This window comes from Phycodurus eques, chromosome 23 (genome assembly GCF_024500275.1).
Source record: "Phycodurus eques isolate BA_2022a chromosome 23, UOR_Pequ_1.1, whole genome shotgun sequence".
In the NCBI taxonomy this organism is placed as follows: Eukaryota; Metazoa; Chordata; class Actinopteri; order Syngnathiformes; family Syngnathidae; genus Phycodurus; species Phycodurus eques.
In genome coordinates this window covers 1,399,348-1,413,193 of record NC_084547.1, presented here as the reverse complement: position 1 = coordinate 1,413,193, position 13,846 = coordinate 1,399,348, and the positions used below count along the sequence as shown (strand labels likewise).

At 43.4% G+C, this 13,846-nt stretch overlaps 1 protein-coding gene across 1 annotated transcript in view; it reads right to left on the bottom strand.

Moving 5' to 3' along the window:
* elavl2 (ELAV like neuron-specific RNA binding protein 2) overlaps positions 1 to 13,846 on the bottom strand; it is a 57,064-nt gene that overhangs the window by 30,367 nt on the left and 12,851 nt on the right. The window contains exon 3 of the mRNA XM_061669204.1: positions 9,580 to 9,694. The gene's annotated coding sequence lies outside the window, so the exon portion shown is untranslated. The remainder of the gene's footprint in view (positions 1 to 9,579; positions 9,695 to 13,846) is intronic.

The following is a 13,846-nucleotide window of genomic DNA, read 5'->3' as shown; positions in this document are numbered from 1 at the left end:
GTGACAAAAATACAAAATTATAAGACAAAAATATGAGAAAAAGTGCAAACATTAGCTGGGAAAAAAAGAAAAAATAAAATTCTACAAAATATTATACTACTGCTACTAAAAACATTAATATTTTTGAATCCAAAATACACAATATTGATGACTAATGCCCAAATATAGGAACAAAAATAGCGGCACTGAAACATGCGCCTGACTGACGTCTTGTTCGCTGTCTAATCTCTCTAATAGTTTTGACACTCATGTAACATCACCTTCCACATATTGTACATAAACAAATGTAGAATGTGTGGCTGAATGCGGTCCAGTGTGATTGTACTGATCATGCGGAGGGAGGGAAGGGGTGGGGGTTGGGGGGGGGGGGGGGTGAAAGCAATTTCCTCCTTTGTTCCCAGCACTGCAAGCCCTATATTGGACACAGCATCCTGACACGGAGGAGATTGGTGGCCAGGATGCTGAATTTTTCATGAGCAGGGAAAGGTTAGATAAGATCCTCCCACACGCTGGAGATGGTGCACTCGCAGATGGGAGCCCGGCAGTTCAAGGAAAAATACATCCCATTGTGAAAGTGACCCCCGCTGTTGGAGATTACACGTTTACCGAGTACCGCCTTGCAGCAGGTTGGACTTCCGGATCCATAGCAGAACTGCGAGCCGTCATTGTTAGCCGCAATTGTCGCATTGCGTGCGGACAATTTGCGTTGACGCGACAATGGCCTCCTTCGATCCCGCGGGGGCGATCGTAACGTTTCCCGCTGATGGCTGCTTGTCTAAGCACTTTTCATACACAAATCAATTCTGCATTTTAGCTGTGAGATCCAGGAAAAATTGATGGGGCCGTAGCAATGCAGATTGCATTTAAAGGAGGCTTTGTATTCTAATGGCATTTTTTTCCCTTTTTTTTTTTTTTGGAGTGACTCGACAGGAGTTTTCAAGCTGTTTGCCACTCCCAGTTGAAGTTTACTCTCAAACTAAAGATAAAACAAAGACAATTGCCCCTTGCATATTTAAAATTACCACATACAGTAACTTTGCTGTTAGTCTGCTAGCTGAATGCTAACACATAATGGAAAACGCCATAGACAGGCTACCAAATAGCACTTTAAGGAACGGATATTTGAACACAAAAAGTGCAGCAACACATGGGGACAGAAAATATAACAACACTCACAGGCAGAGAGGATAGAGTCATTCTCTGCACAGAATGACTAATATTACCGGGAAGAAATGTTGGAATTGTGATATGTTGCGGTACAGTATCGATATGTCAAAATTTACACGGTACATATCAATATTGCAATATATTGTATTGTTATTTTTCATGGTATAGCGTCAATACGGCAACATCAAAATGGCAATACAGCGTATCGTTATCGCTCAAAACACCCCAAAAATTAACCGAAGCAATAGCAGTAAGACAACAATAACTCTCTCTCTCATGATACAGCATTGAAACGGCAACATCAGAACATAATGATACTGTGTGAGAACGCTGGCTCTTGGTACAAAAAAAAAAAAAAAAAAAAAAATATCTTCTGAAAATCTCTCCGAGTTGATAGCGATTGACGGCAATGAAAACTGAAAGTAAGCTGAAGCTGTCTCGCTAATAGATTGAATACTTTATTTGTGTGGAGGGGTGAATGCATCTTAAGTGATTGACCGCGGTCTCCTGAAGGATTACGTCCGGGTCGAGGGGGTCGCAGGCCGGTCGGGTGCTCGGGTGAAGCGCGTGCCGGCGGTTTAGCATATTCAATGGAAATTAACCCAAGATCAGTCAAAGACCATCACCTGCACTTCATATGCACATTTTGTATTGTTATTATGCATGAAGCTTTAAAATAAGTGGTACAGAAAATGGATGGATGATAAAATTAATATACGGTCGCTACTGCGCGAATTTTCATCTATCGTGGGCGGTTCGGGAACGCAACCCCCGCGATAAACGAGGGACTATGGTATTTCCTCATTGCGCTTTCCTGACCTTGACATATCGATACTGAGACAACGATTATTTATGACATACTGCATGCGACTGAAGCAAAGCGTGGAATAAAGATAAAGGCAAAATGACTTCAATCTGAAATCCATAATGCTGAAGACTGCGGAAATGTGACAGCGAGTGAAGGCGAGGCCCTTTTTTTTTTTTTTCTTTCCCTTTCAAGCTGCATCAGGAAGATTTTCCTCCGAGTAGAAATGATCCACTTACCCCCCATCAAGACACGAGGCACGAGAGCAAGGTGTCAGATTGGATCCATTTTGCTGCAATGCATCAGAACATCTATCGCTATCTGCCTTTATCCGGTTTATCTACCTGGCAAATTGATGACGACGACAGAGTCGAGATTCCAGAGTCAAATGTGCACGGCGGTCAGAGAGAACATGGATATTGCATTCTGTATGGATACATAAGCGTCAAATATCTTCATTATGGGCACGCAGGACAGCTGTTTCCCCTTCTTCGAAATGACAACGTATCGGAGATTATTCATGACGCAATCGCTGTATCGTGTCCTTTAGCTTCTTACTCTGCCGTGGGAAAAAAATGATACATTGCGGTCTGGATACTAGCGCCTACGTTTGCTTAGGTGCATTTCTGATTTCTTTAGTGCGGGAGATAACAATACATCATGATAGATATCCATATTTTGTCCCACTCGTTTTACTTCGGTAAGTTTCTGATGTTCATCTATCGATATTTTGCCTCACTCCTTTATTGGGTAAATTCTGAATTGGCCGTATTGATACTCTATCATATGAGATATGACATAGCATGGCACAGTATTTGAAGATTTTTATACCATATCGGTATTGTACTCTACAAAATACCATTGTATCGTGATATAATTATTTTCCCCGCTCCCATTGCCCGAATGAAACTCTAATGTTGGCCCACTGATACTATATACATTTCGGATGTCAGTGTATCGATACTGTGCCAAGAGAGATCATGATACATTGCAATGTCGATATTTTGCCTCACTCATCTTGCTTTGGGACATTTCTGTTGTTGTATTATCGATATTGCACTGTGTGAGATTATCATACATGGTCATATCAATATTTTGCCTCACTTGTATTGCTTAGCTAACATTCCGATATCGTTTTTTTTTTTATGCTGTACCGGGAGGGATAACGATATGACATATCAAAATATTGATATTTTTTCCCACTCCTACGTTCATTTGTGTTGCATGCGTAGCAATACCGCACCATAAGAGATAATGATACATTGTGATATCGATATTTTACCTCACTCCGCCAAGATAACAATTCAGTCGCACTCAAGATAACAATTCAGTAGCACTCGGTAAGGATATTTTGTCCCATTGGTTGGTATCGTTGGTCAAATATTTCCCCCTCCCTCGAGTTCGACTCTTCTGAAGGTGACAAAACAAAAAAACTATCAGCGAAATTAGCCTAATCAATATGACCCCTTCCACACACCTCATCAAAGTAACAATAAGGACCACCTTAATTAAACCGCTCAGTCATGGATGAAAAGCCTTCAGTTCCAGTGTCGGCGAATAAAAGGACAGGTCAAGGAAGGGGATGCGCATTTTATGCCTCCCGTCACTGTTGGCAGATGATTAGACAAAAAAGGCGGCATTATTTCAAGGTCTCGTCTTGTCCACGCGATATCGTCCGCAAAGCCTGCTGTCCGCGGCGCATATACCCGGTCCTTTTCGAGCACGACCTTGAACCGAGGAGAAGAAAAACACTCGACGCGCACTACATTTTCACACGTGCCTCTTGAAAGTCATCAGCAGCACGAGGTCATAACGCAGAACCTCAGTAAGCCATGTTCGGATTGCAAACACTCAAAACAAGCATCTTAAAGCACGAGGACCCACTCAAGTCAGTGCAAAAACCACGCTGTAAAACGCACAGGGAGTTTGACATTTTGGTATTACATTGCTGTTTAAAAAAAAAAAAAAAACAATTAAAAAAATTTAAAAAAATTCTTTTTAGCCAAGTCCACAGCTGTTGCAAAATCATAATTTTTAAAGTTGTTAAAAACAGAAAACAAAACAAAACATAAAAACACTTTTTGGTCCCGGAGGGCTGGAAAATCTTCTACACCCACACCACGGAGTTTGATTTTCGGGGGTCGTGCTTAAACAAACGCCTCCCAGGAATTCACTTGATCGCCATGAAATTTGGGTTCTTTGTGGGACATTTTAGTTGGAATTGTTGCTTATGAGTTCCCCAGGAAAAGCCAGGAAAGCTTCTCCATGGCATTTTTTTGACGGTATGTAGATTTAAAAAAATGAGTCAAAAACTCAACAAAATGAAAGTACATTTGATATTTTTACAGGTTGCGAAGCGGGCACATACACGCCAACGCGAGCCCCCCAGTGTGACTCGCAAGTTATTTTTTTTCCCAATGCACCTGCTTCCTGTTTTATCGGTCACGTCGGGGCGTGTTGCGTCAACTCCGAGGAAGGATGAAATGCCAAAGATCTTCCTGACCATGCCCGCTTGCCTTGTGTCCCCCCGGGCTCAAGTGCACCCGCCGAGAGAACACACATTAACCTTTTGAGGATTCTTTTATAATGTTGTTGTTGTTTTTTTTTAAAGGAAAATAGGGCATCTGCTTCTATTGATTTTTGTTTGCTTCCGACTGGAGTTTGAAGAGTGTTCCCTACAGTCGGAATCCCTGTTTTGTCGATTTTAAAGTGAGTTTTTTTGTTGTTGTTTTTTTTACAGGATTTTACAGTACAATTTAGAGTTGCTCACCATCAATGCGGGGGATCAAGATGTCGTCACAATGAATCCAGTCCCATTATGAAAAACACATTCACTGCCATTGACGGCTTTAGAAGTCAAATATTCATGTTAAATGGGAAGGCTGGCAGTGAATGAGTTTTAAAAAAATTTTTGGTGTGGTTTTTTTTTTTTTTTGGGGCTAAGCCCTCACACTGACCTATGACGGCACAGATTCATTTACAGCACTCATTTGCACTTTTAATGACGGCTTTGTCCTCACCTCACGTCGGCTTACTTCATAGACGTTAACTTTTAGTGCGTAATAGCTTACTTGTAACGCTACACTAAGTCTGCCTTTATGGTTGTTCATAAACATTGACCGCAGATGCGCATTACGATGGACAATTTTTAAGGGTAAAAAAGGACACGGAAATTTATAATATAATTAATACTGTGTATATTGGAACAGGTGATGCTGCCCAGTAATTTTATGAGAATAAAGTCATGATTTCAATAGAACAAAGGCACAATTTTATAAATGAAGCCACCATGGAAAAGAGAATAGAGTCATCATAGAGTTGTAATTTTACACGAATAAGGTCGCAATATTAGGAGACAAACAAGCCTTGCTCATTTAATACGAACAAGACCTATTATGAAATTGCAATTATAACGAAGTTGCAACGCGATGGCATTTTCACGAGAATAAAGGCACAATTTTACAGTAATTAAGATGCGATACTATGAATGAACCTTGCTCACACTAGATCTGATGACGGCGTCCTATCTAGCCTCTAAGCCTGCTCCAATGAGAGGCCAACCGTCTTCCAAGGCAACCAGAACAGTCCAGTTGCAACCCATTCAAAGACCCGAGAATAACCAAAGTTGCAATTTTCCGAGATAAATGCACAATTTTGCCATAATTAAGTCGGAATATTAAGATACAACTAAGCTTAGCCCCTACTCGAAACGCTGACGATAGTGAGAAAATGTTATGAGAATAACGTTGCACTTGTTGAAGAACAAAGTCACAATTTTACAAGAAATTAGTTGCAATGTTGGGAGAAATAAGTCAAAGTGGTAATTTCACAATATCCCTTTGTTGGGGTTCTGGAAGGCAACAAGTCAATTTGTCCCCCTTCTGGTGCGTTGTGATTGACGTGTTTTTCAGACGGAACTGGCAGCCAACATGCAAATAAACGCAGCAAGGCAATGTTTGAACGCTCGACGATGTCCCGGCATCAAAGGGGGAAGAAACAAAAATAATTTACTCCTTTTAATAAATCATGGAATAAACACTCATCGGAGACATTTTGAGAGAGCGGAAATATTTTGAAAGCGCAGAAGAATAACAGGCTGTTTGCTGACAGCAGATACTTTACAGTTCGAAGGGCCTTGCCAAAAAATTCACTGAAGTGCAAAAATATCATTTTCATTGTATCATTGTGTTGGAAAATGACCGCATGCTTCGGTTCTGTCTATATCTTCCGTACTGACTCCGCCAGAGTAGACCACCCCGGGGTTTATTTGACCCGCGGGAAGCTTTTCACACCTGCTTTGCCCGTTTTCGCGGTGCACTTTAGCAGTCTTCATAAAGGCTGTTCATGTCATGCCACGGGGGTGGGGGGTGGGGGGGGGGACACACAAGCTTTTAAAAAGCACTATGAACACCAATATTACAAGCCGCAAACGCTACGTGCGTCCATTACTGCGGCGCCGGATATAAGATCGGGTACTTTGGTATCTCAGGTTGCTGCGATCTCCGCTTTGCATTCAGACATCAGACGACATGTAAGGGCCATAAAACGAAAGGCGGGGAAGACACTTGATTAGAAAGAGTAAATTACGAGCCAACTGGAAGCTGCGGCATGTGGGCAGAAACCTGCACCCCCTTCTACTTGACTGTTCACATCGTTCTCTTTTGGACTACAGACACAAAGCGATAAAATTCCTCAAAACTCTGCTCCACATTGTGACTTTTCTAGGACACACGCCGCTGCCCTATTTTAAATTTCTTTTAACAGCAGATCCATCGTAACGGACAATGTTCACGCCACACCTGTGGTTCCGTTAAACTCCCTGCCCCCCTCCCTCCGGTCCTGCCCGTTCGCCGGCCCGCCTGCCGCACAGCGCCAGTCCGCGATTAATGACAGATGGCCTGGCGATGACCACGTCCTTGAGCTGTGAGGCTTATTGGCACTCGGTGCTAATCGTATCACATATAACACAACTAAAAGCGTCATAAATCTGGGCGCGAACCAAATTTTTTATGCAAGCCCGCCCCCCCCCTTCGAGTGGCAAATTGCCATTGCTCTTGAAATGTCTCCAACCTTCCGACACCCGAGCTGCATTAGCTAATTGCCTTTTTGGTTGTGAAGAAACAGTGGCGTAAAAAGGGCCACTTGGACTGTAGATCTGGTGGGGGATCTTTACGCTGATTGATACAAATCACAGGTGATTAGGTGTCATGTGATTGGGGCGTGGGGTGGGGGCGGGGGCTATAAAATGATGGTGGGCGGAGTAAAAAAATGGTCTCACTGAATTGGATGGATGGAGTCGGTTGACACGTCGGGCAGTTGGCAGCTGTCTGGGGTGCCATATGTGAGGGCGGATTCATTAACTTGGAATTGCACAAATGCCTTGCAAAATTTCACCGACTTGAAATTTCCCAAGCGCCTGACAAAAAAATAGTTCACCGCCTGAAAATGAACCGACTTGAATCCTCACAAACGCCTAGCAATTGACTGACTTGACCTTTGAACTGAATTCACTCAATGTCTTTTCAAAAATGCTTTGCAAAAATGCACTCGCTCAAAATTTTACCCATCTGTTCCTGCTCTGCTCAGGTGGGCATGAGTGTCACATGCCCGTTTGTTTCTGATTGGGCATCGGGCAATTTCCTTCGCCTGCGTCTGCTGGACTTTCTGCTCCTGTTTGTAATCTCAGAGGGGAAGCGAACTGGCGCGGCTAACCCGAGTACGCCTCTAGTAAAACCGCAAGCTGGGAGTGCGCTGTAAATACGGAAGATTACCGCCGAACGCCAGAATAAAGACAGAACGGGGAGCAAAACAGATGAGGAAATCAATATGAATAATGGTCTGAATGGCCGCGCATTTCCACACTGGTCATGAAAAGGTTATTTTACACCCAAAAGCAGATATTGATTGCACACACTCGGAGAGGCAGAGGGGAATATCTACCAGGGGAATTGATGGGGGTATTTATTTTTTGCATTAGGATTAGGGTGGGCGTCAGGGACAATCAATGCTTGTTTAATGGAGCTACAGGGACGAGGCATGAATCACAGGCTACAGGGCTATTACATTTTATTTGCTGTAGTCATTGGCAGGCGCAAGAGTGGCACCATATGCCACAAAAGTGGACTAACGCCTTGCAAAAATGCACTTGCAGTGTCACAAATGGGTGGGGGGGAGTTGACTTGAAATTGCCAACTGTTCGCTTGCCTCTGCAAAAAAAAATAAAAATAAATAAATAATAAAAAAAAGATTTCCCCGAAATTGACTCACTCGCCAAAATAACTAAATTCAACAAGCACATTGCTTAAAAGCACTGAGTTGAAATTTCACAAAACCACTTTAAAAACACAAAATTTCAGATGCCTTTCACAATTTTTCACGAAAATGTATTCACTTGGGGGGGGGGGGGGGGAAACACTCCACAAAGAATTCATTCGCTTAAGATTTGGCAAAAATTCACTCAACATTTCCACAGGTCTTCTTAAACTAACCTTGTATAAAATAATACCTGAATTTCAGAATCCCCTTGAAAAATTTTGACAACATTTCAGAAATGCATTGCGAAAAATCACTGACTTGAAATTCTACAAATGCCTTGAAAGCAAAACCTCATTCACTCCAAATTTGACGCACGCCTTGAAAATAATTCACTGACTTGAAATTCCACAATCGCCTCCCAAAAATTCGCTCACTTTCCTTAAAGGACACGTGAACTATTTAGCTTCAAATGGCAACGAACGGCTTTAATGACTTTTTAACAAATGCCCTTTTTGCGCAGAGGGAAGAAAAAACATCCGTGTGGTAGACCACGGCGACAACAGAGGAAAAACCGTAAAAAAGATCTCGTGGTCTTAGTGTTTCTGCTGATGTGGAAGAGTTGGCTGCGGTGGATCATTCTCCCCGAGCGGCATTGACACGGACCGCGTACCTAAGCGGCAATCCTGTGCTTCACATGAATAATTCAAGCGGAACCAATAAGCTGACGTTCCGGCGCTCAGCCTGTGACACAAAAACGATTGCCCCCACCGCCACTTATCTCTGTTGAAATTACCGACATTAATAGCGAGTACACACGTACGTGCCAAAAATGCCATTTGGGGGGAGAAATTTGTTGATGCAAATTTCTGACACGGATAGGATCAAAAAGCAGCTACGGATGCACCGATTGAACCAAATGAAGACGTCCGCACGTCAAACACGCTCAGGGAAAAAGGGAACTTCTTTTTTTGATTGATCATCAAGCCGATGTTGACATCGTAGTGGGAAAACGCGTGACTGTGGGATGTGTGCAAAAAGTATTCACAGTTAAAATGTCGCAAAATGCGACAAACACCTTTTGAAATTTCACAATCGCCTTGCAACAAGTCACTGAACTTCAAAGTTTACGAACGTGTTTTGAGTTTTCAAATGCCTTGAAAGGATTTCACAAATGCTTTTGCAAAACTCCAACTGAACATTTCACAATTCCTTTTGAAATGTCAAATATCTTGCAAGCATTCGCCGACTTCAAATTTCACATATGCCCAATTTGGGCCCTAAACAGAAAATGTTGGGCAATACCTGTTCTGGTGTCTTTGCTTGGGCAATCAGTAGCGTAGTGATTTACATACCTGACTTCCTAGCGCCATATCCAATTGGCACGTCTCGGCATTGCGACCAACCGGCAAGCAGGCCACGATGTACTTGGTCAGTTGGTTTGGACTCCGGTCTCTGGCTCGATCCTATCTGGGAAAACAGATGGATGGATATGTTGAAATAAAGCATCGAGAACAAAAAACAAAGCAAAAAAAATACTTCAGTACTGTAAATCTTAGAACAGAGGAGCCGATCCCTACTGGCCCGGATCAATACGACTCGGTCTTGACAGCGGGTGATTGATTACAGGGCCGACGGCAAAGTTTGAAGACGAGAACAGCGGGTGTCTTCGCTGGAGGAGCAAGCGAGCGGCGCGCTCGCTGGTGAAACCGACAGGCCGGCGGAGAAAACCGCACAACCTCCATTCGCCCACTCACCTTACGTGACTAGAGAGACTCAATTGAGGAGCTCTTAAAAAAAAAAAAAAAAAAAAGACGGCGGATGCAGAAGCAGCAGTCTTTGTGATGGTGACTCATTTGTAGAGCAACGCGCCCTGACCGCGCTACAAATTTCACTCACCACAAATTGTTTTGGAGGCTTTTAAAGTCTCGATACAGAGTAAATGTTGTTCCCGCGGGTCAGGGAGGACACTTTGACGTCCCGAAAATATTTACCTCAATCTAACCTCCTCGGTTGAAGGCAACCATGTCTTTTCATTGGCATGTCTCATACAACAGTAATAGCAATAGTAGCATTAAACGTTGAAGCAGTCACTGACTTGAACATTCACAGACGTCTTGCCAAAATCCACTGACTTAAACTTTCACAAATACCTTGCAAAAATCTGGAAATTGGAACACTCGCTTGCCTTTAAAAATGAACAGAATTTCACAAATGCCTTGACAACGAAAAGAAAAACAAACAAACAAACCAATGCCGAGAAACAATTTGCCCACTTAGAGAGGAGAGAAAAAAATAAAATAAAAAAGTTCAGAAACATCTTGCAAAAATACACTGACTTAACATATTAGTCACACCTTTCAAATTCGCTGAATATTCAATTCAATTGTCACAAACCCCTTGCACTGACTTGGAATTTCACAAACACCTTGCACAAATTCATTTAGCAATTACAGATATGGAAGAAGTAACCACGTATGAGACGTCGGGTAAGTACGGTGGAGCGTCGGTGACTCATCTTCGCTCATGATTAAAAATGTGCCCGCGGTAAAATCGTCGGAGGTCAACAAAAACAACCCCGGGAGAGTCTTGTAGATCTAATACATTAGAGCAGTCCTATTCAAGAAGCAGATGTGTTCCCACATTGAGATCGTCCTTCCCCCGCAGACAGGCACACGCACGGGGGTCAAGGTCGGGAGGTAATCTAATCAAGCCGATTCACTGTGTTGCTTTAATAACGGGTCTCAGAGGCAGCAAAAAGCGAAAAGTCGTCCTTGAGATCGCAGGCTACGTGACGACTACGAAGCCAGCGATGAGCTATGCTGATGACATGACTACGAGCTGGGACTTGAACAGGGAGTTAAGGCGCCCCCAAAGACCATCTTGGTTGGAAGGGGCCATTTTTAGGGTCTTTTTCCAGGGGTACTTGTCCTCGTCATTTTGTATGATTGCGATCCACGATTATTTATTTATTTATTTTACTTCCAAAGTGCATTTTATTCTCATTCATGAGGGATGGACTTCGATCCTTAAACTGCTTATATTGGTAACAGAGTGTACGGTATACATTGGGTGGACACACTGTTTTGAGACAGTAAAATGCTGAAAGGCTAATTAGCGCGCTAGCGGTGACCATTTTAGGTAAAAAAAACAAGACAAAACAAAAAACGCTACCCTTCAGCTCACGCGTAAATCATGTTATATGTACATTACACAGTTAACAGTGTCTTAAAAAGTCGTTTTGGGCAAAGTTTATCAGAGGCCAAACACTGCGTCCGTCTGCAATAAATGTCCGTGTGAAACATTGATTCAGCGGCGCAAACATGGTTCCTGGCGCAATTTTTTGAAATGTTTTTTTGGCTCCGGCGGCGCTTCAGGCAGAAATTTTCCTTTGACTTCACCGAGTTATTCGATTCCCCCCCGAGTCCTATTATTTTGATGTGTTGCGTTTGTGTTAACTTTAATTTGTCTTGAATACTTCCGAACGGTTTTCTGCTCTACTCCGCAACAACGCCTCCCAGAAGATAGTTATACCCAAACTAAGGTGGAACTGATACTTCTGCCCTTTCTCCTGGATAATTTACATGTTGGCCTCAGCTAATCTCGGCTAAATTATGGTCTAAACTTGTAAAGGTCACGGATGCCGGTACCTTGTGAGCAACGCCACGCGCGGAAGCGCTCGCCTGTCCTAGCTCATCAGCACTTGGCACACGGGAGGTGACCGACAGCATGGGGGTTGATCGATGTGCTGACAGCTATTAGGTAAGTGGGGCTGAAAGGGCAAGTGTATTTAAGTGAGCCGCCAGGGGTTGGTGGGGGGAGGGAGGGGGGCAGGGTTGGTGGTGTTGAAGCCCGCTTTCCATCACTTAAATGGAAAATCAGCGGCGAAATTAGCCGGATGTTGCTGCGTTTGCAGCCACAAGTCAAAAAGTGGAAGCCGACTTGAAGTCGTCTTCAAGGTTGTTCCGAAGTTCGTTTTTCTCCCGGATTTGTCATCTCTTTAACGTGCCGCATAATCGTCTTTGAGGTCCGCCAGCCAATCTCCACATTTTAAAAAGGTCACAAGGGTGTAGAAGAAAGGGCAATCGGGCCTCCCTCTCATCGGCGGCATTGACTTGTGTCACGAGCCACATTGGGGTTGGATGTCGGTAATCAGGCATTCCATGGAAACGTCCAACGCTGATTCATCGCTCCACTTGTAGAAGCCATGTTTTGGGAGGGCTTGGTTAGTTGGGCGAAATTGTCAACTTTGGAAGCGTGATCAGTTTTCCGACAAAGACGGCGACCGAGAGGAGGCGGCGCCAACGGTTGTTGGGCGAAATTGTTCACACTGGAGCGCGAGATTGGTTGTTCAGCCGGGGCGGCGTCGGTGATAGTTCCTTTGGCAAAGATGGCAACAGGGAAGCGCAAAATCAGTTGCCTGGCGAAGATGGCAACGGGGGCTATTGTTCGTCGAAGGTCCCACGAGGCACTGCGGCTGCCTGACAGACCGCCATCCAGAATCCTCATTTCCCACCTCATGCCTCCTTTCGACCCGTGGCTCAATTTTGCGGCAAATATGATGTGATCAGATGAGACTTGGATGGCAGAGGTGGCAAGCAAGCAGTCAAGGGGTGTGGTGTCGCCTATTTCCACAAAGCAAACGGGCCGGGAGCTGCCAAGCTTTCACTCCCATCCGATAATTGGCTTGCCCCCAAAGACGTGCATTTCAATTACAGCGCATCATAATTAACGGCCGGCTCTACAAAAACGATTCGACATTTGGCCTTTCAATTTCATTTCATGTTTTTTTAAAAGGGGTTCTATTCCACCCTACGATGAATACCTGAGGAAATAAATCTGCGCGATGGGAACAAAGCATTTGTATTCATTGGTTGTCATTTCGCTTATTAAAGCTGTCTTGCTGAGTTAGTGTCCATTCCACAGCGTTGTTAGTTGAGTGAGACACCGTCAACAAAATGAACACAGTGAGTGGCACGCAAAAAAAAAGGCAAAGAAAAAGTTCAGGATGGCAAAGGCCAGCCAAGCATTTTCGTAACAACAGGAATTGCCTACATTTCTTTTTTCTCCAGACTGCAAAAACTAAGATTTAATCTGTCAAGACAAAGCAAAATATGCTTGTTCTTTGTCTCACAAGATATTTCTTCTTACCAGGCAGTTTTTGCGGGAAAGCCCTTCACTTGCTTCAAGCAGTCTAATTTTCCTGTTCTGCTGCCAGATAGTTTTGCTTGAATTTGATAATATTTTAATTATGCATTTAATTAATTTTTGCTTGTTTTTTTTTTAAGACCAGTTTTTTTTTGCAAAGTTTCTGCCAGGCAGAACTCACAATCCTAAATTTTGTCCCGATAGATAAGAGTGATGAAAAAGTTGACTGTTATGCCCAATTTGGCTACAAGGTGACGAGTCAGCAATGAAGTAAGGACTTTAGGAATTTAGACAGACACGCATTCAGGAATTCAGCCCATTAACTACAAGGGCTTAAACGTAAAATACAGATTTGTTTTTCAATGAAAACTCTCCACGACATACTGAAGGCCGTGTCCGAGAACAGCAACATCGGATTATCATTGACGGGAAGTGCCGTCCTGCTGAGAAAGGCACTTTCCCTCGCTGATTCTT